We start from the raw sequence: 23,456 nt of genomic DNA, 5'->3' as shown, positions 1-23,456 counted from the left end.
TTGGATTAATAAATCCAAATCAGAGGCATTGCTTTTCAATGCACAAGACTCTATTTTACCAGTCGAGATGCAAATTAACTACCAGACTTCCCATCCTTTGAGATATCTAGGCATCTATATCACTCAAAACATGTCTGACCTCTACTTGATGAACTGTCTCCCTGCTCTTAAGGAAGCACAGGCTCTTATGCTTAAATGGCAAAATTCACCTGTAACAATAATTGGTCGTGTTGCCTTGATCAAAATGATGATACTACCTTTATTCTTGTTTACATTTTCCAACGTTATGATCAAGGCTCCACAATTTTTTTTCAAGGATCTTAATGTAATGGTACGGGAATTAATTTGGCAAATAAAAAAATCTTGCACTCGGCTGGAGTTTAGCTGACTTTAGAGGACGGAGGCCTAGCTTTACCCCATTTTTTAAAATGTTACGAGGCGACCTACATAGATTGGATTGTAAGTGCTGCCTCTACATACCATGTTGACTCGAACTTCTATTTGAAACAGATGCTTCTTCAAAACAATATTCATCTATCTAATTTTCTTAAAATGCCATGGCTCCCGAAATGTACCAGACATAATATCCCAAATCTTCTCTGGTCCAGAGATGTAGAACTCCAACAAAGCTATCATTTTACTCGGTTCCATCCAACTATCTCCCTAAGAGAAGCTGTTGCATTTGGACTTCCTCTCATCACCAAAGCTCTAAACGACTGGGAGAATCTGGGGTTGGGAAAAATCCAGGATTTCAAAAGCAGGGGATAGTGTTATAAAATGGGTGCAACTTAAAATCGGCAATCCATCTTTTCTAGCATGTGTAAGCTTTTCTGATTTTCAAATACTTCACTTCATCCAATCAATGGGTTCTGTAGGCCAGTATACAGCCAAATCACTATCTTTCAGAATTACACAAGCCATGTGGGTTCAGAAATGGACAGGGGTTGGTAACTGGTACAGTATCCTTCTAGAAGAATTGACAGCCAAAGTTCTTCCTCCTGCACTAGGCAGAATAGCAGCAGCTACGTCCTGCACAATGGATTCTCAGACATGGAAGCATTACAATAGATATTCCTCCAAAGCTTTAAGAGGCGCAAGTTTCAAAATAATTTAATTTTTCACCAAGTGGATGCTGTACTATACCCAGCGGAACTTAATAAGGTAGTGCCATCAACCTCAAGCAACTGCTTCCAATGCCATTGCGAGGTTTGGGATTGGCTCCATGTCTGCTATCTCTGTTCTGCTGTCTTTTGGGTCCAAAATTTCCAATCAATTAGTTTGAAACTCCTTGTAACGTTAACACAGGAACAAATGGGGGCACTCTTTGGCATATCTAATCATCCCGGGCTGTCCAAATGCGCAAAACAATACTTCTTTATTGCAACACTGATTGCGAAATCCCTGATTTTGCAACAGTGGAAGACCCCCCATCCTCCATCATATGATTTCTAGGGAAAAAAACTAGATCAGTTCAAGCTAAAGAACTTCTGTATGCACAAAGAAACTGGGCCATACAGAAGTATCATTCTGTATAGGAAAAGACTTCTTCATCCCCAGTTTGATCCAGAACTGAATCTTAATCTAAGGCTCAACGAATTAACACTTTTTTATGAATTATTCCAGTATTATTGCTTTATATAATAAGTGCACTAAAACTCAGCACAAAGTGTTGTACTGTTTTGATTTTTATGAATATTTCTTGATCTTGATTTGTAATTCCGATGCCTTGATGTCGTACCTGCTTGTATATGCTTAATAAAAATACTTTTAAAAAAAAGAGCTAGCTACAGATAGTTGGACTTTCTCTTGCCCACTCTCCCTGCCTCTGCCTTGGCCTGTAAACTATTGGAACTGAAAACTGCTAACAAAAAGAACCAATAGCCCCAACCTGTCTCCAACTGAGCAATGCAAAATAACCGCCCCACCAAGGAGCTAACTTGTTAATTATTCAAGCGATTCAAAATACTAAGCAGTGCAACATCAATTTCAGTGGAGCATTATAAATTGCCACTGCAAAAAATGATTTGTCACCCACAAAGCAACAGAATCCGTAATCAGTCAAGTGATTTGAATGTTATTGAGCATTGTAAAGTGTGAAGGCAGCTATGATATTTACAATGGCACACCCAATAAGGGCATGCTTTTCTGAGACCTCCCCTGTGTGGCCCACCTGCAGCCTGATTTTTGATCTATACTTTTTTTTCTATCACCAAAACATTGCCAGCTGACCTGACGACCTGAGCCAAGCAGGAAGAGACTATCTTATAAAAGGGGGTTCAAATGGGGATCATGCAGAACACAGACCTTGTCACTGGCTGCTCGGTGCAGCAGGCTGCCAGCCCTCGGAGCCAAGACTGAGTGCTAGGTCAAGTAAGTATTTGATCAGTGAACAGATGTGGCAGGAGATGTCAGAATATGGAGTTACAGCTGATATCAGGTCTGCGTCATGTCACAGGGAATAAGCCAAAGTGAACTAAAGCTGGTTCCTTTAACCCTTTCAAGCCAGGCTCTATTGGCATGGAAGTCATGTCAAAGAGCCAGGGGCAGGTTCAGATTCATATTTATTTATTAATTTGCACGATTATTTTAAATCATTACAAAGTAAAATCTTCATCTATTGATAAAAACTACTGTAATAAACATAAAAGTGTCGACATATTAATACATAGCGGACAGTCCTTGTGAGAGTTCTGACCTTGCGCGGCCCCCCTAGTAGTTACTGGGACAACGCAGTGCTGTCAACGCTTTCATTAACTTTGCGAAGTGAGCTGCTACTTGCGCCAATGCCCCCCTTCAGTCAGGTCTCTAAGTCTCCTTGACAGGTCCGGGTGTTTAAGTTGCACCAGAGGGGCTTAAGCCAGAACTTTCTTAATGGTGTCAATTTCTCACAGATGCGTACCACATGGGTCAAAGACTCATCACTCCTGGCACAGAGGTGGCATCGCTTGTCCACTTCATCCGCGTTCCTCCACCCATACCAATAAACCTTTAAGGGGACTAGGCCAAAATGCCAGCCTACTAACTGCTGTTTTATCCTTGGAATAATGGGGAGAGATAGGTAGACGGCTGAGACCCTGGCTCGTACAGCATCAAAGCCAGTCTGCCGTGACCCAGTTTTTTCACTGCATGCGCATCTTGCTCTGCTGAGATTTGCCTGGCTTATTTCATAAACAATTTGGAGGCCACTGGTGCTGGTAGCCCACTTGTCAAGACTGTATGTGCCTTTAGATCCTCCAAGGCCTGGGTGAGAAACTTGTGCCATTGTGTTTCCAAATGAAGCCTATAAGCGTGCCTTCCCTCAAACGCTTGGCTGTCAGACTGTAGGCTAAAAACTTTGCTTTTAACATCCACTGTTGTGAGGTAAGAACAAACTCTGACTGCATTTGTGCATGTGAGGTGCAAGTTGGGAGCCCCACACTCCACTGTGGGGGAGGAATGTACATCCTATTACCCTCAAAAGTGGAGATAGGTCCGAAGTGTTCATTGATTTTCTTACTTTACAAAAGGCCCCTTCCAGGGACCTAGCAGTCCCCTGTTGAGCATTGATGTGAGCTGCCAGGAGGCTGCTATGGTCCAGCCAGACTCTTAGGTATTTTTAGGAAGTCATCACCTCAATGGCCTTTCCCTCAAAAAGCCATACCCCCTTTTTTATCAATTTCCGTGAGATTATCATCACCTTTGTTTTAGTGATATTCACTGTCAGGCAGTTAGCCTTACAGTAACCTGTCCGTGCTGTAAAGAGTCTCTAGAGGCAATCAGAGTCTTGTTTAGCAAAACCGTGTCATTCGCATGTTAAATTGATGAGGCCGGACAATTTGGTTCAAAATGCTCTTACTGATGCCAGGGTGTCTGTGAGGTCTGCTAGGTTATGTAATCTCTCGGATGCCTGTGCCAGAGGATTCCCTTTTTTTCTATTTGGGGTAGGGTTGCTGAGGAAAATGTTCTCCAGCAGTGCTCTTCACCTGCAGTGCAAGGCTGTTTTTGTTGTTGTTTTTTTTTCATTGACAATCAGCCCACATGGCACGCAAACGTCATGAACTTTAAAGTGAAAGTGAAATGATCCAAAGGGCTCATTTTACTTTCACTTGCATCACTGCTCGGGAGTATCTCTCGGTCCCCCAGAGCACCATTTTCAGTGGGAAGGGTATGGTTGGAAAGGGGAGAATCTCCATTTTCAATGGTATCTCTTCGTAGTGTATCCCTGTCTGGGTTTTACCCTTGTAGGAGAGGGCATAAAACCCACTTGCGACCAAGGAATTTCATTTGAAAAGGGGAGGGTGGCAGCCCAGCCTGGCATAGGGCCTTTCCTCCTTCCCATAAGGAGTGATAAAGTTTTTCTTCTTCCTGTCAACCAGATTGATTAACTTTCCCACAATCTGCCACCCTGGGGTGTAGGAAGCCCAACAGACACCAGGGATGTTCTTTCAAAACGATAGGCTGAGGGCATGGCCCTTTGCCAGACAGGGCCTAGTTTCTGCCACAGGAAAGGATCAAACCAAGGACAATGAGAGAACTTTTGAAGGTTCCTGTTACGGTATTAGACCCACTACCCAAGTGAAACAGTATTTTTATAGGGGCAAGTTGGGAACCCTGTGTGGTATAAATTCTGTGGATCCCTGCAGATTCTGAAGAATCACAGATTGACGACAGTAGGGCATTGTTGGTAAGAAACTGTTGTGGGATCCATGATAGGCACACCACTGTGAACTACATCTGGTGTCTAGTTTTCAAAAATGCCTGGGTTTGGTAGGTTTCACTTTCTGGCAGCCAAGCCGGGCCCTAATATGGTAGCTTCCTCCAATGCCAAATAAAGTCATTTTTGACAGGATAAATTGCTGTCTCCTCATTGTGTTTTGGGGTCTGTTGTGTTGCTGGTGCTAGGCCTACCCACACAACAGAAGTAGTGTTTTTAATGGGACATGGGTGAGAACAATATAACTACCCATGTGCCAAACTAGGTCCTTTTTTCTCTTTTTGTGATGTCTCCACATTGTGTTTTAGACTGATATGTATTACTGCTCTATTCCCAGCCACACAAATAGTGTACTCTTTGTATTGGGAAAACATTGTGGAATGCTGGGTGGTATGAATTTTGTGGATCCCCTCAGCTTCCTGAGCTTTCTCTCACAGAAATGTAAGGGAAATGTGTGCTTTTAGCCAGCGTTTGAGGTTAAGGCTTTATGTGTAAAAAACAAAATAATGCGATTACACCCAATCCATACAAGTCAAATTATGCTTTGCGTTTTACGGTGTTTAGTGCAGAACCAGACACACCAGTTGGGTACCTTTTTTATCGGGAGATGAGTTGGAATACAGAATAGTAGAACATTATTTATTACCAACTGATTTCTCTGCATTTTATGCTTCTAAATGTAAACCAGTGTGCAAGAAAGTTCACATTTTGCAAAATGTCCTCTGAATCACATCATTGTATGGTTAACCGCAAATTTAGAGATGTGTAGATAACAACTGTTCCTAAACTCAGTATCTTGTGTACATTACAGAAATGTAAAGTTTTTCTTCATACCCATTTCTCATTCATTAGATTTTACCATATGAATTTCAGCATGGTTGTGTTGGAGTGTGTCTTTTAAAATTAATATTAACATGAAAAGGCATGCAATATATTGTGTAATGAAGCTGCATAGAAGATGTGTTAACGTAGAAAATAATGCACACGTTTGAAATGTGCCCACGGGGAGTGGTTACCAATGTATACAAAGACTAATGAAACTTATTAATGATGAATATATATGTACTAATGTTTTGAATTTGTATTAGCATATCATAATTAGAGTCATGTATTAGGGTTTTGCTAAATTAATCATTAGGCCTTAGTCTAGTGAGGGTCTGGGCCTAGCTGCCTGGTCTCATTTTAAACTATGTTTTTATAACGTGCAATGTGCTGTTTTCCTGAAGGACACAAAACTGTACTTTTCCAGAAGTTAAATATGTGTGTGCAGCTGTAGTAAATTCTTTCTCATGTGACCCGACTTGCTCAAGGAGACATTCTTGCTGAATGCAACAGTGTAATTCGTAACAGGTGCAAGGCTGCCTGGAGTAGGAGAAAACAATGGAACTACTGACTGGAGAGTAAAGTGTAACTTTTCTTACCTGACATTCCGACCGATGAAAACGTCAATAGCTTGGGCCAATCAACGACATGAGAACTGTGGTTTGTGGAAAATTCTAGTGAGGTGCGTGGAGAATTATTGGACAGAGATAATGATGCACCAAATATTATCCAATGGGGAATTAAGTTCTAGTTCGACAGTTTTGATTTAACCGCATGACCCAAGGAGAAATCAGCCATTATTGGACATTCCACTCCAAGCCCTACTTTGCCATTATCCTTTCTGAGACTTTTGCAGTTTGTTCTTCTTGATACTTTAACCATCCTCTATCCAAATTCTTCCCTGATACTTACTTCTCCTCCATATGAGGGAAGAGCCTTATTCTTTAGCTATGCCATACTGAGACTTTGCCCTGACCTATCCTTGCTGATGATTAAAACGACTGATGTCCTGAGGTCGAAGACTGACGCTGTTTGCTGATTCATTGTATGGGTAACTATCGGATGCAAGGTTTAATTGTCTGTTTGCCTTTTCTTTCTAGGTACCAATTGCATGTTTGCTAAATTGTTTTGCATGAAGCCCAACATGCTGATGCTAATTCGAGATTAGTTAAGGTGTTCACTAATATCTTTTTTGCTTTTTTGCTTTTGTTGAATCTTGCACTACTGAGACTTTGCTAAGCTGTTCCTTATTAATGATGTGTTAATGCTGAATGAATATTCTCTATGCATTGATAAATTGTGTCCTAATTACAATATCTGAAGAGTTACTAATGAGATAGACTGCTAATGAGATTAACGGAGATGTCTATTAGATTGTAACTAATAGGGAAATATATATCCTAGCACTTAACTAAATTGGTGTGGTTATTTCATGACTGAAAGGTCATGGTGTGTTCACTTTATTGATTCTTATTAAATGTTATTGATTAACTTGTTGATTAATTACTGCGAATATTGATTGGGTTATTAACATATTGATTTTGTGATGCCAGAAAGATATCTCGTACAGGGAAGTCTCCAAACGTGGACAAAAGGTCCATCGGCCTAGGTGTGTCTCCTTGTAAGTTTACTTATCAAGGTTCTGACGCGCTATCAGTTTTTGGTGCATAGGATGTTTTAGCCCTTTGGGGCCCCAGGACGGAAGATTACGGGTTGATTACAGTTTGGTAGTAGTGCAGACGATTTGGCCCTTGGGGGCCCCAGGACAGCTGTTTGAGAGGATTGATGGTTCAAAAGGTCTGCTAGAAATTGAGGGGCGTAGTTTGGAAGTAAGCAAGGTGTATCAGAAAAATTGGGTTTGGGAAAATTATTCTTTTTCGATGATGCAAATTGTAGAGATGATGTGCCCCTAAGTCCCAAATGACTTTCCCGGAACCTCAGAGCCTGCTGAAGGGAGTTTGAGTATGTTCTCGGCGTTCTAGTGATAGTGTGAATGAAGTAGGGTTTGCGCTTGCACATCTTATGCATACCGCAGGTGAATTTTGAAGTCTGTGAGGATTTTAGGCCAAATGATGATGTTTTAGTAGGAGTGTGCGTACTCCGCAGTATGAGAGTAGGGAAGTCGGCAAACTTCATGTGAGTGTGGCGCTTAGTGCTCAAAAAATTGTCCACGTGGTTGATGGTGATGTACGGACCCTGCGTGGTCTAAGACTCCGGAGTATATTGATAAGTGTATGAGACACTTGGTTTATGTTGTAATTTGCGCAGTTTAATAGGGCGATAGTCAAATCAACGAGTTGAGTACGAGTCAAAGTGAGTGAATGGAAACTTCGATGGATATTCGGTGAGTTCTAAAGTGCACAAGAACAACCCATTGACAAGTTGAGAGTAAAATATGCGGGTCAAATTTTGCTTGTTAGTGCGGGATCTGAGAAGGAGAGAGTAGCGGCCGAGGCTAAGCAAAATCTCTGTAAAGTTTTGAAGCGATTGTGTTACGCTTTCCTGTAGTAAACCGGCAAATCTGAGTTTTGTTGGTGCTCGCAATTTATTGCATTAGTTTTTGTGTGAATCGAGAGAGTGAGGAAGACAAGGCGCAAGACTTTGTGAGCCGCAGTGTGTCTGTGAGTGTGACATCATTGGAGCCGCGCTGGGATAGGTCGGTTAGTGAGAAGGGTCGCGCACGGATTGGCAGCCGTCCATGAGAGGCAATTGGTTGAGAAGGTAGGCGAAGAGAGTTCTGGGAACTAAAGCCACTTCCTGATTCGATTGTGAACAAAATAAAAGACGCAAAAAATGAAATTTTTCAAGGCTTTAAAGAGCGCTTTGCGGGGAGATGTATATATTACTGTGAGTGTAGGGGAGGTTACACCGCCAGAGGATACACCAGCGTATGCTGTCATGGGGAAGAGGGTGGTCACGCCATGTCTTTGGCTAAAGCAATGGTGCAAAGCAACAGAGAAAGAAGGGTGTTTGGTGTTTCCGGAGCACGGAACGTTCAATATAAGGGTTTTGGAAAATTTGCGGAGGGTATTAAGGGGGTGATTCTAACTTTGGCGGGCGGCGGAGGCCGCCCGCCAAAGTTCCCCCAACAGAATACCGCTACGCGGTCAGAAGACCGCCGCGGTTATTCTGTGTTTCCCGCTGGGCTGGCGGGCGACCGCCAGAAGGCCGCCCGCCAGCCCAGCGGGAAACCCCTTCCCACGAGTAAGCCGGCTCCGAATGGAGCCGGCGGAGTGGGAAGGGTGCGACGGGTGCAGTAGCACCCGTCGCGATTTTCAGTGTCTGCAATGCAGACACTGAAAATCTTTTAGGGGCCCTCTTACGGGGGCCCCAGGACACCCCTCACCACCATCCTGTTCCTGGCGGTCACGACCGCCAGGAACAGGATGGCGGTGAGGGGGTCGGAATCCCCATGGCGGCGCAGCAAGCTGCGCCGCCATGGAGGATTCCTCAGGGCAGAGGAAAACCGGCGGGAGACCGCCGGTTTTCCGTTTCTGACCGCGGCTGTACCGCCGCGGTCAGAATGCCTTTGGGAGCACCGCCAGCCTGTTGGCGGTGCTCCCGCGGTCCCCGGCCCTGGCGGTCAATGACCGCCAGGGTCGGAATGACCGCCTAAATGTGTTAAAGCCACCTCCGAGGCAGCACAGTTTGAGGTGCTAGCAATTTGGGAACTGATGGCAATACGACAACAGCAACAGAAATTTGAGAGGAGAATGAGGAAAGCAGAAAAGACACTAGCGGAGCCTAGGTGGGATAGTGCACAGAGAGTTTGGAGGAGAGAAACAATAGACGGAATCAGGATGTTTCCAGCAATAGCTCAAGAAGGTGAAGACAAAAATGGGAAAGCTACTTGTAAGACTGACAAAAGTCCTTCCAAAGACAAAGAGGCTAAGAAGCCCTGTTCAGAGATGGATGACTCAGACGATGAGTTCCTTAATCAGTTACTGAATGACCGACCACCGCCATCTGCAATAGATGACAATAGACCTGTTACTAGTACATGTCCTGCAGGTCCGACTCAAGAGAAGGTGATAGCGAATCCGATACAGGTTACTCCTGTCTCGACACCAGTTCCGGTGCAGAGTAGTATTAATGTGTCCACTGCTCCAGAGATGCAATCTCAGCTACAGCCACCACAGGTTCAGAGACTTTACCCTGATGTCCCAATCTTAGAGACTACCACGAATCTGATGGTGCCGACAGAGACGGCACACTTGAGACCAAAGCTGATCCAGAATGAGCCCACTCCACCTTTACTGCCCCAGGTACAGCAACAAATGATCCCGAATTACACTTCGGTCACAGGACAGCAGTCAACTATAGCACCAGTAATTAACCAGAATATGGGAGTTAATACTCCACAGGTTTTGGGAAGCAGGCAGACGCCAGCTGCCATATCTTTGCCCATTACAGTCGGGTCACCGGTACCATTGTATGCGCAGGCAATAATGACTCAAGAGATGACAAGAGGAGGGTTCGTAGGGAGCTCTCAAGGGATGACTCCAGTGGAACCGACATTCAAAAGATCTAGGTCTTTGTTAGACTTCAGTCTGATTGGGGCTCCTCCAGATGTCATGAGACAATCAGATTTGGGACTGCTGACTCCGCAAATCTCGAGTGCGAACATACCGCAGACACCTTTAGCGCAGGCTGGGAATATCTCACTACAAGGTTTAACTGCGCAACAGCTGAATGACTGGTTAGACAAGTTAAATTTACCACAGACTGCTTTTCAGCAGCAGGGAGAACGGAAGGAGAAGAATACCTGAATTTTGTGAGGTTGGGCATGGAGGCAAATGAACTTGTTGAAGGGAGCATGGGAGTGAACAGGCTAGAATCATATACGGAAGCAGAACTGAGATACTTGTGTCCAAAGATAACTAAAGAAGTGAGCAGGGTGCACCAGAGGTTGGCAAATTTGGCAGATAAATATGGAATAGACTTAGAAAATACCAAACATCTGAAGAGGAGTTACAGGTTAGACTTTGAGCCTAAGGATTTTGAACATATGAGGTCTAATGGGAAGAAGGCACACCTCAAGGAAATATTGCAAAGTGCACAAGTTTGGGGAGCCTTAGAGAAATGGGAAGGTAGATGGGTGAAGAAAAGAGACAAGAGGAAGAGTGACTGCTTAGAGCAGCCAGCAAAAGCCTTACAGGATTCTGGTATGGTAAAGATGTTACCAATGAGAGAGACGGCTGGAGAAGTTCTTGTCCATGTGCCGTGGACTAGAGTTGATATACTCTCATTTACAAATGACTTTCCCAGGCTGAGGGAGGAACCAATAGAGTGGTATCAGCAGACGGACAGGTTTGTGAAGCTTGCAAAATGTCTCTGGGAAGATCTGAATACTCTCTTTGACATCATAGTTCCAGCTGATTTGTGGCTTGAGTGCAAGAGGAGTGTGGATTGGCTGACTGCGGAACCGGCAAGGGTTAGAGGGCCAGATGTACGAAGCCTTTTGCATGTCGCAAACTGCAAAAAACGCAGTTTGTGGCATGCAAAAGGCTGAACCCGATGCTCATCCCCAAATTGCGAGTCGGTACTGACTCGCAATTTGGGAATGCGACTCGCAAATAGGAAGGGGTGTTCCCTTCCTATTTGTGACCGCATCGCCATTCAGAGTTGCTTTGTGACCGCGAATGCGGTCGCAAACCAACTTGCAGTTACCACCAGTGTCACACTGGTGGTAACTCATTCGCAAAAGGGAAGGGGTCCCCATGGGACCCCTTCCCCTTTGTGAATGCCGAAAAAAATATTTTTTCAGAGTAGACAGTGGTCCTATGGACCACTGCCTACTCTGAAAAAAACTAAACCAAATGGTTTCGGTTTAGTTTTCATTTTGCAGCTCGTTTTCCTTTAAGGAAAACGGGCTGCAAAATGAAAAAAAAAACTGCTTTATTGACAAAGCAGTCACAGACATGGAGGTCTGCTGACTACAGCAGGCCACCATCCCTGTGAGTGCAGGGACTCGCTATGGGGTCTCAAACTGCGACCCACCTCATGAATATTGATGAGGTGTGCCTTTGCGACCCCATAGCAACTCGCAGAAGGTGTCTGAGACACCTTTCTGCATCCAATTTTGCGAGTTGCAAATTGCGAGATGGTCAGACTCGCAATTTGCAAGTCGCAAAATTGGAGTTTACTACATCTGGCCCAGAGTCACAGGAGCGCCGTCTCCTGAGGTGATGAAGTACTACTATAAGGTGAATTAATTCTTGAAACAGAGGGTTTCGCCGAAGAATTTTGATTGGCAAAAGATTGATCAGACAGCACAGGAAGCCAAGGAGTCGATACATGCCTATTATGAGAGGTTGTTGAAGGCGTTTAAGCACTACAGTGGTACAGAAGTTGCTGAGGCGAAAGACATGAATCACCTTGTGTTTAGATTTGTTGAAGGGTTGAGACCCAAGATTAGTCAGATGATTAAGAACCACTTGATTGGCCGATTGACGAGGTGTTGCAGTATGCGAAGTGACTATAGTGACGAGATTGAGTTGAAGCAGAGAAAGTTGAAGGAGAAAGCGATGGTGATGCAAATTAAGGCAGCACAGTCACGGATGCAGGGAGGTTGTCTACAACAGATGGTGCAACAGCCACAAGGAATGGGATGTTTCAGGCGCAAGTGAGAGGAAGAGGTCGAGGAGGTTTTGTGAACAGAAGTCCAGACTTGAACACTGTAGTAGTTCAAAATGATGTGCAGGGGATGAAGAAGATGTTACCTTGTCATGCTTGCGGGTCGTTGGACATTGGAAGCGGGAGTATCCGATGATGGTGCAGGAGGGTGTTGTTCAACAAAGCAATAATGTCAGTGCATTTCAAAATGTGAAGGGACCAAGGCTAAGAGGTCCTAATCCAAACTTTCAGAACAACATGAATCAGATGCAGGATTTTCTGCAGGTGCAGATGCCATGTATACAACCGATGCAGCAGCAGGTTCCCATGGTACCTAGACAGCAAATGTAAGTGCCCTTAGCGCCAATGGAACAGCAACAAGTGATGCTTCCTCAACAGGTCACAGGTTAAAGAATGAGTCAAAATAACACAGTGCAACAGTTCCCATTGCGTGGTGAGAATGGAATAAATGATGAATGGTCGGATGAGAGTTCAGATAGTGAGGAGTGTAGGCTTGCAGCGTCCTTAGCGGTAGATCAGAAAGGGCCCTATGTTCAGGGGAAGGTAATGGGTCACAAGGTTTCATTCTTGGTTGACACAGGAGCTACACACTCTACAGTCAGAAGCGCAGAGGTTCCGAAACTGCCACTTTCGGGATGTACAGTCAAGGTGGCAGGAGTGGCAAACCAACTTCTGACTAACCTGATCACAGATCCGGTGCAGACTGAGCTTGGCACTTTTCAGAGATTGCACAGATTTGGGGTTTGCGATTCGAGTCCCTTGTCCCTACTGGGAAGAGACTTACTGTGCAAGACAAGGTGTTTGATCACCTGTTCCAATGAGGGGATTGAGGTTCAGACAAACAGTGACGATGAAGGAGATGAGGAGCAGATTTCAGAGCCTGAAACGGAGACCACACACGAGGAGTATCCTCTGATTAACTTCTTCCCGATTTTCACAGTGGCTGATCTCCCAGCAGACTTGCAGGGAACAGTCCAAGAGAAGGTGTGGGACTTGACAGGGAAAGAAGTAGGACTGATAAAAGGAGTAGAACCAGTTAAAGTCAATATAAAGCCAAATGCTGTGTTCCCTCAGGTACCGCAGTACCATATGGCGCAAGATGTCCTTATAAAGGTGGCACAATTAATTGCAGACTTTGTGAAACAGGGAGTCTTGAAGGAGGCGATGAGCAGTCCATGTAACTCACCAATAATGGGCTGAGAAAGCCTTGTGGGAAGGTTCGCATTGTCCAAGATTTGAGAAAGATTAATGACATAGTGGTGAAATGTTCCCGAGTGGTGCCAAATCCAGCTGTGATTATGTTCCAGGTTCCATGTGATGCAGAGTGGTTCACAGTAATTGATCTGTCCCAAGCGTTCTTTTCTGTGCCTCTTCATGAGGACAGCCAATTTCTCTTCAGCTTCAAATTCCTAGGCAAGGTTTACAGTTGGTGTCGAATTCCTCAAGGGTTTTCGGAATCACCTTCTATATTCAATCAAATACTGAAGAAGGATTTTGAGTCATTGGAATTGCCTTTTCAATCGACTCTAGTGCAGTACATTGATGATCTGTTGATTGAATCCAAAACGAGGAATGAGTGCAAGTATGATTTGATTGCCTTACTGAATCACCTGGGAAAGAACGGACACAAGGTGTCCCCAAAGAAGTTGTAATATTGCCAGAAAGAGGTGAAGTATTTGGGTCATCAAATTGAGAAAGGGTCGAGGAAGTTATCCAGTGAAAGAGTGACTGCACTGTTACAGATGAATCCCCCAATGACACGGAGAGATGTTAGGATGTTTCTGGGAATGGTGGGCTACTGGCGTCAGTGGATCCCGAATTTCTCTGTCATCTCCAAGCCATTGGTGAGACTGACGGTTAAGGAAGGGCCAGATGTCATAGTGCTGACAGAGAAGGAAATAAAGGCATTTACTGAGTTAAGGGAGAGCATGTGCAGGGTTCCAGCTTTAGGTATGCCTGATTACACAAAGCCTTTTGTTCTGTTTTGTCATGAACATGATGCATGTTCTTTGTCTGTCCTGACACAGGTCCATGGAGGTGTAAACCGACCAGTAGCATATTTTTCAGCTACTTTGGACCCAGTTGCAGCAGCTTTACCAGGTTGTCTGCGTGCAGTAGCAGCAGTTGGTCAGAGCCTCACACAGTGTGAAGGCATAGTGATGGGACATCCTCTAACAGTCATGGTCCCTCACTCAGTTGAGATCCTGTTGACCCGTACCAAAACGCAGCACATGACAAATGCAAGATTGACAAAATATGAAACAATTATATTAGGGTCACCAAATGTAACGTTGAAAAGATGTACAGTGTTGAACCCGGCAACTTTGCTTCCAAATGACAACACAGAAGTTGAAAATGTTGAAGATGTAGAACATGATTGTCTTGAGGTAACCGAAATGTGCACCAAACCGAGGCCTGATATTAAGGATACCCAATTGGAAGAAAATGATCAAATTATCTTTGTAGTTGGCTCATGTTAAAGAGACTCAGTAGGAGTGCTGAGAGCCGGATACGCTGTATGTACGACCTCTGGTATCCTGGAAGCGTCTTGGCTTGAGAGAGTATATTCTGCTCAAGTGGCTGAATTGGTTGCTCTTACTAGAGCTTGCCATGCCGCTGCCCAACTGAGAGTGACTATCTATACTGATAGCAGATACGGATTCGGGATTGTCCATGATTTTGGCCAACTATGGTCACAGAGGGGTTTCTTGACCTCTTCTGGTTCTCCAGTGAAAAATGGTGAGAGAATTAAGGAGTTGTTGCACGCGATTCAGTTACCTCATGAAATTGCCGTGGTAAAATGCAGTGATCACCTGAAGTTGCAGGACTTTGTTTCAATGGGAAATGGATATGCAGATCAAGTCGCAAGGTTTTGCGCATTGAACTGTATATCGTTTAAGGATTAGTGGGAATTGTTACCTGAAACAGAAAATGAGACATGCACTGGTTACGCCTCAAGGGTGATTGACACGTTAGAAGAATTGAGATTGTTACAGGGACGTGCCAGCAAAGATGAGAAGCATTCTTGGGTTAGGATGCAATGCGTACAAAGGTCAGATGACTTGTGGGTTTCAGATGAGGGAAAATGGTCTTGCCGAACAGTCTCCTGTCACAGTTTGCAAGGTTTTACCATGGTCAAGCACATATTGGGAGGAATGCCATGATCAGGTTGTTTAAAATTGAATGGTTTCATCCAAAGTTTAGACAAGCTGCAGAAGTGATCAGCCATAGGTGCATCATCTGCCAGCAGATGAATGCAGGGAAAGGGACAGTGGTGAATTTGAGCCACATCGGGAGAGCAGGAGGTCCATTTAGCAGAATGCAATTGGATTTTATTGAGATGCCTGTGTGTGGAGGTTTGAGATATGTGTTGGTGATTGTGTGTATCTTTAGTCACTGGATTGAAGCATACCCTACACGCAGGAATGACAGTCTCACAGTAGCGAAGCTGCTGCTTAGGGAATTGATACCACGTTTTGGGTTTCCGATCTCTTTGGAATCAGATAGGGGAAGTCACTTCAACAACGAGGTGGTTAAGCTACTGTGTGCAGCACTGAACATTGAGCAGAAGTTACATTGTAGTTACCGCCCTGAAGCATCAGGACTAGTGGAGCAGATGAATGGTACCCTGAAGTCGAGAATGGCAAAAATGTGTGCAGCCACGAATTTGAAATGGCCCGATGCGTTGCCTTTGGTGCTAATGTCAATGAGAAATACACCTAACAAGAAAACAGGACTGTCTCCTCATGAGATTCTCATGGGCTGAGCTATGAGACTGCCTGCAGTGCCTGCGAAAGCTCTTGTGAATATCACGGATGATATGGTGTTGGACTACTGCAAGGGTCTGGCTGATGTGGTCCTCTCTTTTTCTCACCAGGTGGAAGCTACCACCCTGCCACCGATAAATGATCCAGGACACAACCTAAAAGCTGGTGACTGGGTTGTAATCAAGAAACACGTAAGGAAGTTGTGTTTGGAGCCACGTTGGAAGGGGCCATGTCAAGTAATACTAACGACTACTACTGCTGTGAAGTGTGCGGGAATTCCGAATTCGATCCATGCCAGTCACACGAAAAAAGTGACGTGTCCAACCGATGAGGAAGTTGAGTTGTTGAAAGCACCAACAACAGAGAAGGAAGTCTCAGGGCCGGAGAGCGATCGAAGGGGAACTGAGACAGAAGGAGAGCCCGTTGAGGGCGGCTTGGTCACTCCAGTAAGAGACGAAGGAGAAGAGACCCAGAGGGGTGACGGTAAGCCTATCTCAACTGAGGCAACAGGAGAGCCAAATCAGAGGGAGGTTCTCCCAGAAGCAGACGAATATGGAAATGAGCTAGAGCCCCTGACAGACCCAGAAGGCGAAGGAGTTGAGGCTGAAGAGAGTCAGAGTGTCCAAAATCCTCCCGAGCAAATTGCAGGTCCATCAAGAGAAAACACCATAGAGCTAGAGGAGGGCGAAGAGTTGCCACAGGAAAGATCAAAGACCAGAGAGACACTGAAAGGAGATAAGTGGCCGGAATTGCAAGTGAAGAAGGGGAAAGTGGTTGTCGAAGATGCAATAGAGGAAGAGGTTGATACAACAAGGAGAGAAGATCTGAGTGAAGGAGAGTTGCAAGGTGACCGCAAGTTGAAAAGAAAGAGAGTGGCAAACAGAAGGTACGCGGGTCCTGAGTGGCCGTATGCAACGTCAGCTGAATGGCAACAAGAGTTCTTGGCGTTTTGCTTTGATCGAGAGATTCCAGGTCAGTACTTTGGTACCTGAGTCTGGCCGAAGAGACTAAATTGGCATAAGAATTGAATTAAAAAGAAAAGAAAATTGAGAAAAGAGACTGAGAATTTACCGAATGAGACACTGATAACCTGATTTGACTTTTGAAAAACGATTTTGACAAGCTGCTAACCTGAATTGACAAGGATCCTGGGAGAGAAAGTGAAAGCTGTAAATACTTGCTTGTTTTGACTTTGCTGCGAGAAAGAAAAAAAAAGGGAAAAGAAGAAAATGTTCTAACCATCCTCTGTTGTTGTTTGAATTAACCTTCCTTCACTTTCGGATTCTTTACAGATCATGGCTAACACTAGAGAGGATAATAGAGGGAGTAGGTGTTGTAAATATTTGGGTGTTGGTTTGGGTGTTTTGTGTGTGATATTCATCATAGTTGTGGTTGTGGGTATGCCACTAATGGAAAAGAGTGGGACTAACAATGCTACAATTCCTGAAAGGACCACTGCACTAACTGCTTGGGAGAGGTTTGAGCAGGATACAAAATATTTGCATGAGGGGACTAACGCAAAAGGGGAACTATCCACTAATGTTTTCTATCGCTTGCTGAGTGAGTATGTTGACACAATGGATGCGAAAGATTGTTATGTGTGTACACAGATTCCTGTTTCGATACAAGAAGGGGTTACCTATCATAGTCTGCCATTAACATATGGGATACGTTGTAGTCTGTTACTAACAAGATTCTATAACCAGGAAGAGATCCAGGGGGTCATTCCGACCCTGGCGGTCAAAGACCGCCAGGGCCGCGGATGACGGAAGCACCGCCAACAGGCTGGCGGTGCTTCCCTGCCCATTCTGACCGCAGCGGTAAAGCTGCGGTCAGAAAACCGGGTCCGGCGGTTTCCCGCCGGATTTCCCCCGGCTGGGCGAATCCGCCATGCAGCGCCGCCATGGGGATTCCGACCCCCTTCCCGCCAGCCTGTTTCTGGCGGTTTTTACCGCCAGGAACAGGATGGCAGGAACGGGTGTCCTGGGGCCCCTGGGGGCCCCTGCACTGCCCATGCCATTGGCATGGGCAGTGCAGGGGCCCCCTAACAGGGCCCCAGCCTGCTTTTCACTGTCTGCCTAGCAGACAGTGAAAAGCGCAATGGGTGCAACTGAACCCGTCGCACACCTGCAACACCGCCGGCTCCATTCGGAGCCGGCTTCAATGTTGCAGGCCACCTTCCCGCTGGGCCGGCGGGCGCTAACAATGTTAGTGCCCGCCGGCCCAGCGGGAAGGTCGGAATGGCCCCAGCGGTCTTTCGACCGCGGAGCGGCCATATGGTGGTTCCCGCCAGGCGGGCGGCGACCGCCGCCCGCCGGGGTCGGAATGACCCCCTCAGTATTTTTACTCGAACCATGATCTTGTGTTTTCTTATGTGCCTATCATAAAGGATTTGAGTAGTGTAGCTAAGTACTATAGCATAAAGTCAGTTAAAGGATTCTTTGAGGCAACATTAACAATTAGTACATCTTATGCACACCTCAATAATTTGACATGTTTGCTTACACCTGTAGAGAAAAGCTTTTTAGATCACACGGAAGATAGAAGAAGGGCATTGAAAGGTAAATTGGAGAAAGGATTGCAGCAGTGAGCTTTTGCTAGTAGTGAGGGTTATAGTGCAATTAGAGAACAGGGGAAGTTAGCTTTAGATGCACTACACGTAGGTAAGCTTTGCATATCTAGGCCGAAGTCATATTATGACAATGTGTTTGTGGGAATGAGTGAATGTAAGCATGTGTTTTTGTTTCAGAGTAAATGGCCGTTCATGTTAAATGGACAGGATCCAGCGATCCCTGGGATGTATTATATATGTGGACTTAATGCTTATTACCATCTTCCAAAGGGATGGTATGGGACATGTTATTTGGGGATAGTTTTCCCAAAGATATATCAACTTGACGATTTGAAAAGGTTTCCGAAATTGTCTGAATTACATCGTAATAGACAGAAGAGAGAAACTGCTGCTGGTGTAGGAGGAGACATATTTGGGGCAAAAATTCCTTCAGTGTGAGTTATCTTAAGCTCCATAAAGATTCAAAAGTTGTCTACTATTGTGGATAACATGCTGACAAACTTTTCAGGGGCTAATCTCCTGATGGATACTGAACTTGCTGCGGAGAGGGCTATGACTCTTCAGAACAGGCTTGCTTTAGACAATCTTTTAGCGAAAAATGGCGGAATTTGTAGGATGCTTAATGAGCGTCATTGCTGTGCTTACATACCAGATAATAGTAATGAAATTAGAAGTATGCTTACTAACTTAACTAAGGATAGTACAGACTCGAAGGAGTTGAACGAACCAGGTGTTTGGGAAAAGGTTGGGAAAGGATTTGCTTCAGTGGGAAATTGGTTTAGTAGTATTTGGCATGTAATGTTGTCAAAAATAATACAGGGGATATTGATTGTTATAGCTTGCTTATTTGGATTGTGGGTGGCATGTAAAATTAGTAAAAGAATAAAATTGAAGATGGCGAAAAATAATAAGAGGGGGGAAGAAAAATTAAGGGAACAATTATTCAGGGAAAAATCAAAGGGGGAACGGTTAAGAGAAGAAATTGAAATGAGAGAATTTTAATATGTAAAATTTCTGGGGTAAGGTTTTGTGTGATGACAAGAGTCATCAGAGGAGGGATTGTTGGAGTGTGTCTTTTAAAATTAATATTAACATGAAAAGGCTTGCAATATATTGTGTAATGAAGCTACATAGAAAATGTGTTAACGTAGAAAATAATGCACATGCTTGAAATGTGCCCACGGGGAGTGGTTACCAATGTATACGAAGACTAATGAAACTTATTAATGATGAATTAATATGTACTAATGTTTTGAATTTGTATTAGTATATCATAATTAGAGTCATGTATTAGGGTTTTGCTAAATTAATCATTAGGCCTTAGTCTAGTGAGGGTCTGGGCCTAGCTGTCTTGTCTCATATTAAACTGTGTTTTTCTAACCTGCAATGTGCTGTTTTCCTGAAGGACACAAAACTGTACTTTTCCAGAAGTTAGATATGTGTGTGTAGCCGTAGTAAATTCTTTCTCATGGGACCCGACTTGCTCAAGGAGACATTCTTGCTGAATGCAGCAGTGTAATTCGTAACAGGTGCAAGGCTGCCTGGAGTAGGAGAAAACAATGGAACTACTGACTGGAGCGTAAAGTGTAACTTTTCTTACATGACATTCCAACCGATGAAGACGGCAATAACTTGGGCCAATCAACGACATGAGAACTGTGGTTTGTGGAAAATTCTAGTGAGGTGTGTGGAGAATTATTGGACAGAGATAATGATGCACCAAATATTATACAATGGGGAATTAACTTCTGGTTCGACAGTTTTGATTTAAACGCATGAACCGAGGAGAAATCAGCCATTATTGGACATTCCACTCCAAGCCCTACTTTGCCATTATCCTTTCTGAGACTTTTGCCGTTTATTCTTCTTGATACTTTAACCATCCTCTATCCAAATTCTTACCTGATACTTACTTCTCCTCCATATGAGAGAAGAGCCTTATTCTTTATCTATGCCATACTGAGACTTTGCCCTGTCCTATCCTTGCTGATGATGAAAACTACTGATGTCCTAAGGACGAAGACTGACGCTGTTTGCTGATTCGGTGTATGGGTAACTATCAGATGCAAGGTTGTAATTGTCTGTTTGCCTTTTCTTTCTAGGTACCAACTGCTCTTTTGATAGAGGCCATAGTTAGATGTTTTCCAAATTTGTGTTTGCTAAATTGTTTTGCATGAAGCCCAACATGCTGATACTAATTCAAGGTTAGTTAAGGTGTTCACTAATATCTGACACAAATAGACAAATGACTGAGTTCTTGCTTTTGTTGAATCTTGCACTACTGAGACTTTGCTAAGCTGTTCCTTATTATTGATGTGTTAATGCTGAATGAATATTCTCTATGCATTGATAAATTGTGTCCTAATTACAATATCTGAAGAGTTACTAATTAGATTGATTGCTAATGAGATTAACGGAGATGACTATTAGATTGTAACTAATAGGGAAATAAATATCCTAACACTTAACTTATTTGGTGTAGTTATTTTATGACTGAAAGGTCATGGTGTGTTCACTTTATTGATTCTTATTAAAGGTTATTGATTAACTTATTGTTTAGTTACTGCGAATATTGATTGGGTTATTGACATATTCATTTTGTGATGCCAGAAAGATATCTCGTACTGGGAAGTCTCCAAACGTGGTCCAAAGGTCATCGGCCTAGGCGTGTCTCCTTGTAACTTTACTTATCAAGGTTCTGACGCGCTATCACTTGGAACACGATGAAAGATCATTATAAGCTGCAGCTCAGTTGATGGCTCTGGATCTCACATGTTTTTGGAAAACCTACAGAAGAGTTTGACAGACATAACAGTATTTTGCTTTTGATAAATGCCCATCAGGCCAGAACATTGTAGATAAAAACATTGTCACCAATTGCTTTTTTTCTACTTATTTTATTATTTTTTGTTTCAACAATTAGTTTTTTGGGGAAAGCGTTCAAAGATCTGCATAAACGACTCCTTAGAACTCCCAGGATGTTGGGAAAAAAGGACAAACATTTGGCATGGTTAACTTTTGTGGGGAAAAGCTATGAAGATTTAACCGCAAACTACCCCAAACATTCAAAAAAGGCTTAGCAATAAAGTGGTTAAAGTCCCTGTTCCCACAATTGTAACCTAGACACAACATCACAGATCCTGCTTTCTAAAATATAATCTTCCAGGCTCTCGCTGAAAGTGATGCTTTGTCCAGAAAAGGGCATGGAGGAAGGCACCCTGCATGCTATATCATGTTGGCAGCAGCATCAAAGAAAGGTGGTGGCGTGGATCCCGGTCACCCCACCCTAATCTTGGGCCCCCTACTTTGTGATGCCTAAGTTCAAATGGACAAATCCAGTTAGGAAGCCATGAAGGAATGAATGTGTATGATGCAGGTGGAGGGAAATCTAAGGTTGTGTACAAAAACAAAGTAAGGGGTGTAAGTTTGAATGAATTGGCCTGTGGAGTTGAGAGTATCCTCACACAGTTGAATCATCAAAGGCCCCACTCTGAAGCGGTTGCATCTGGCTGTAAGTGTGGGAAACGGTCTCTGGTGATGGACAGCTAGCTCGGTCATTATTAGGGTAAATTCAGAGCGATTCGGAAATATGTCCACTGCGACCTACAATAGGACTCATTGTACAGCAGCCAGCTTTGAGCAACCAGATGAGAATGCTGTTTGGTAGCTGGAAACTTAAGCATGATTCATGCCCTCAACCCCCAGGTCAAACAGGCCATTTTTTTTACGCCAGGCTAGGGAGCCATACTGAGGCTGAACACGCCACTTATCATTACTTCTCTCAGCCCTTGTCACTTCACAAGGTGCAAAATTCGATCTAAATTATGTTTCATTAGACCCTAAGGGCCAGGTGAAAGATGAATAACAGATCAGCCTGGATCTGATTAATTCTGTCCTCAGGTGTCCCTAAGGAGAATGCTTACCGCCTCACCCAACCCCTACTGCCCTCACATGATACCACCAAACGTCCCCCATGCAGAGGCAGGCAGTCCACCACTTGCTACGGCTTTTAACAATGAAGGGACAGCACTCTTAGGCCTGGTGTTTAACGCCCTGCCAATTTACTCTTTCTTCTTCGAAAAAGAGTGCTGGCCCTGTCTGTTGAAGTCACCAGTCTTTCCATGCCGTACCGCCTCCACTGAGCCTGCAGGCGAACACAGGACACAAAATACACGTTCGCCAGATATTCGAGAAATAGAGTTAAGAATAGTACATTCTCAAATATATGTTTTGAACCCATTTCTCTGCTTCTTCAATTTTCTGAGAAAACATAGGAATGCGGCTACTAGGGGGATAAACAGACTTGCCAGAGAGTTCACTGTTGGAATACAGACCAGGCTCTTCACACCTTTCAGAGACCCCCAGGTAAAAATTTCACTCGTGAAAAGGAGAAAAACACACAATTAAAACATGGGTTTCATTGCCACAGCTCCAGAAACTGTGAGCTGCAGTACCTCGTCCGAGCAAAGTAGCCGGCCTGGAATGGTGCCAACTTAACAACAGTTCTGTGTAGACATTTGGTATATTCAATATCCGCATCAGGTTTCGGGGAGGGCGCCCTCCACTCTAGGGTGAAGTCCTTTCCATATTTCTCCTTGCTAATGAAGCACTGTAAATGAAACAAGCGGAGCCGCAGAATAACCTCTGACCTCTCGTCGCTTTAGGGGAACCTTTACTGCCCCCTCCCTGACAACATGCGGTGGATTCCTGATTGCTAGAGATGTCTGGGCCTCATTAGTCAGTAATATATGGCACGGCACCGCGCACCATTATGTGGGTTGTAAGGTGGCAAGATGTGTTGCAGTATGACTTCCCAAGGGCCTTTCCCTCAAAGTCGCCCGAACCCATGCCCCCCGACCCTCCCTCTGGTATATTGGTGAAAGGCTTGTTGCTCGGGCTGCCGCCCTCACTGTCTCTCGTGCCTAGAGGCGGGGGTCTGCCTGGCAGAGAGCCAGAGAAGCCGAGA

The sequence above is a fragment of the Pleurodeles waltl genome, chromosome 9, assembly GCF_031143425.1.
Source record: "Pleurodeles waltl isolate 20211129_DDA chromosome 9, aPleWal1.hap1.20221129, whole genome shotgun sequence".
In the NCBI taxonomy this organism is placed as follows: Eukaryota; Metazoa; Chordata; class Amphibia; order Caudata; family Salamandridae; genus Pleurodeles; species Pleurodeles waltl.
This window is presented reverse-complemented; position numbering follows the sequence as displayed.